Raw genomic sequence first — 4,061 nt, 5'->3', positions numbered from 1 at the left:
CAAGGGGTTAAGGCCATAGCTGGGCGTTATCGCGATAAGTTATCGCGATACTTTATCGCTGATAACAAAATCGGATTATCGACCATCCGCTACTTATTTAAATATATATCGGTATCTTCGTTACTTTTGTAACCAAACTAGCGATAATCGCTACTTTTTTTCCGCCTCTCAGGAAAAAAATGTTGTCTCCTCCCTACTGCGCATGCGTGGCCCGGTGTTGTATGAAAAAACTTCGGGGTATGAAATATCTTCGGTGATGAGATTTCATACTTAGGTCATGAAAATTAAAACACTAGGTTATTTTTTTATGCTACTCAAAAATCAATATATCATAAGGAAAAATCATTTAACTTTGCCCCAAAAATGATTATTCACTGCCTCAAATTTGATATTCCATATTTGTTTGTGAGCATGTCATGGTATTGAAGGCACCCGGTGTTGTGTTATTTGGTGTCCCATCGTCAACAGCTGGCGCTTTTGTGTACAAACACTGGTCTCTCGTGAACTGCGCATGCTCAGACCAATAAGTGTAGACCTGTACAGTCTCACAATGCTTTTTTAACACATTAAGAGTTGCTGGAAATCTGAATCAAACATACAGTACCACCATCCTCGCTGTTTCTAGAACGACGTACACTCTGTACATATAAATACAACTCGTACAGAGTGTCGTCCTAGAAACAGCGAGGATGGTGGTAGTTGTACTATATGTCTGATTCAGCCTTCCAGCAACTCTTAATTACGGTTTAAAAGCTTTGTGAGACTGTACAGGTCTACGCTTGCTGGTCTGAGCATGCACCGTTCACGAGAGACCAGTGTTTGTAAACAATTTTTGACGGTGGGGACGCCAAATAACACAACACCGGTTCAGGCATTTCTAGTATTGCCGTCCATATGTACGTGTCAACGTGTGGTTTTAAGGTTCTGTAAGTTTCCTAAAATACAGATAATGAAAATTTGAATTCATCAATGATGTTCTATTTGAAATATCAATATAGTATCATTTTCGCCTATCGGACTTATCGCTAGCTAGTATCGGAATTGTGGATTTATATCGGGTATCGGTTATCGCCTATATTTGTGTCTCTAGTTAATGAATATCGGTTATCGCCGTTAAGGTTTTTCATTATCAGTTATCGGTTATCGGGAATAAGGTTTTCTGTTATTGTGCCCAGCCATGGTTAAGGCAATCTTAAACCAGCCAGATTTTGTAAGGACATCGTGGTACTATGGTTGGTCGGTATTACAAGACACTTTCCCTTCTCACATCAGCTATTTCTAAAGGTCAAAGAGGGGTCAGTTGGGTTCTAATGAGTGTTTCTTCAGGTTCACGGTACAGAGGAAGGGTCACACTACCACCAGGGTCATAAAACAACAACTGGAAATGCCTACAACTCCTACGAAAGCCTTATCAAATGTGTGTTCTTGGGGGATGAAATGTCTTATAATACAACACTATATATGAAGTACCTTGTGCACATACAACACACTATCATGTTGCTTTTTTTTTAATACAGGTAACTTTCGATTTACGTGAGTATTGTGTCTTTGAAGAGGTCGCGTAAATCAAAAACAATGTAAATCAAACCGGAGGTAGGTTTGTACCTTTATTGCCTACTGTATCACTCTGACTCCTCTCCCTCTCATGGTTCCTCCTTTGGCTGCCCTTCCCCTCGTGGTAGCACTGCAGCGAGGGTGTTGTTGTTATTGAGTAGCGTGGCAGCATGGGTACTGTATTGTTCAATTGGCGCGCAGGAAGAACTGAGCTCAGCTGTGTGGCCGCGGCGCCGTGTGAGTCCAGTTGCATGAGACATCTGGTGGCCACTCCATAAAATATTGCGTATAAGTGAAAAAACGTGTAAATTAAACATTTATTTGGATTTTGGACCCCACGTTATTTCAAAAACGCGTAAACCAAACTCACGTAAATTGAGAGTTACCTGTATTTGAATTAAGTGCCAACCGCCATCTTGACCTAACGGGATATATCAGAGAGGAAAAGAGGGAGAGAAGAAGCTTTGTTTCTGTATGTGCCAATTAATAATAATCCTTGATAATTCAACCAATCACAGCGCTGTGTTCTGTAGTGGAGGGGAGAGGCGGAAGAATATGAATCAGCCTCAGGATGGCGGGTGGGTGCGCCGGGTGCTATGTCGACACTTTGCCTGTGCTGGAAGATATTACATTATAGTCCATTGACTCTAACTTGAGCCCTGTGGCTTGGGCCGGGGAAGCCGCCATTCTTTACAGATCTAGCGATGACCTGTGCATGGTGATCTGTCTCACTGTTAGTCTGTACGTTATCTATTTATGGATTATATATATAGTCATAATACGACTGCATGGTGTTATGAAAGGCTTGGGATTAGAGGGAAAGACAATGACTGAGTTGCACACAAGGGCTCAAGTTAAAATCGATAGACTATAGTGATCAAGAATCAGTTTCTGCATAACCACAGTGCTCCACCTAAGGTTACTGAGTGTCCAGCTTCCATACAGGTGGGCAGGTTTTGAGGTGCAGCTTAGTCTATAGCAAGTGGGGGGAGTTTAGGTATGGGCGAGGCCCTCCCTGTGAGGGGTGAGGGGTTACTGTCGGGTGAGGTGAAGGTAAGCAAGGGTACAGGTGGTGCATCTGCTATATCTGCCCGTGGCGGCGCTGCTCATCTCCGATCCGATGGCCCTTTGAGCCTGTGGTGGGTAAGAACCAGTCACCCCGGGACACTGGCCAGTGTGATATCCAGGATTACCATAGTTTACCTTCCCCAGGTGCCCCCAGGTACCCACTTATTGACCACCCTAGAGTGGTAGGCAGGCACACTGACCAATATATATGTATATATATATATATACAGTACCCTCTCGAGTTTCACGCTATCCGAGTTTCGCGATCCTCGAGTTTAGCGCTTAGGCGTAAATTCTTACCATCACGACTTTCGCGCATTCCCGCCATGAGTTTCGTGCTCCTTTAACATGTACGGGTCACGTCTACCTACCGTCAGCGTCATGCGTGCTGCCTTAAAAGGCGGTGTCCAACCATTGGGGCTATGGGCAACAGTGGTTGCCCGTATGCCCAACCGGGAGCGAGTTGTTGGTTGTCCGTATGAATGGAAAATGGTTGTGAGTACGAGTGTGGGTACGTGGGTACCTCACGGCTGTATGTAAACAAACAGACGACAGCAGTGGCTGAGGAGTGAGGAGCAGTGGAAGATGGCCCACCAAGAGACTCATAAAATGGACTGGCAGAACTGCTTTGCTTACTACTTGATTAACAAGATAAGAGAACACCCCGTGCTGGGGAACCACAGTCCAAAAAACTTTTTATCAAGTCTATGAAAATTGTAGATCTCCCAGTGATGTTTTCCTCTTCTTCTTCTTCTGACCTGTAATGCATGGCAGCGACGGTGAAAAGTAACAGTGGAAAATGGGAAAAGGGCATAGAAAACCAAAATCAGGGAAAGAAAAGAACAGAAAACACCTAAGTTCAGGGTGAAGTGTATAAGTGCGCACTGTGAAGTAAATAAGGGCCACTTTCACAGTCACTGTTTGTTTTGATTGTTACCAATGGCGGCGATCGACGCTATGGTGTAGTGGCGGCTGCATAGAAAGCGAAAGGTGTTGAGAGTGTGTGGTAAGGTGTGGGGCGAGGCTAACCCCGCAGCCGCCACGAGGTGCCGTTGTAAAGGCAATACCTCCGACACCATCACATCACATCACTACCCATCGGCCAGTTTCACGTGGAAATACTGGAGCGGTGATCGCTGGCATTGCTAACGATCAGCACAAACAAAATGACTGTGAAAGCGGCCCTAAGTACATGTTGTGAAGTATAAAAGTGTGGAGGAGGAGGACCTAAGAAGCGATACAAAGCATTACAGGCCAAAAGAAGAAGAAGGTCCACTACACTGGCCGGTGTTGCAAGAAATATCTCCCTGCTGAAATTAGTCATTCTGCTGTCCACCACACATGCGCGCTGTGGGAATACACAGCATTAAAAGTGTTAATTTGCCTGGATTTGTTCTTTTTTGTCCGCTTGTGGTCTTTGTGAGCGGTGAGGGAAATAA

This window comes from Eriocheir sinensis, unplaced genomic scaffold, assembly GCF_024679095.1.
Source record: "Eriocheir sinensis breed Jianghai 21 unplaced genomic scaffold, ASM2467909v1 Scaffold1150, whole genome shotgun sequence".
In the NCBI taxonomy this organism is placed as follows: domain Eukaryota; kingdom Metazoa; phylum Arthropoda; class Malacostraca; order Decapoda; family Varunidae; genus Eriocheir; species Eriocheir sinensis.
Note: the sequence above shows the minus strand (reverse complement) of the source record.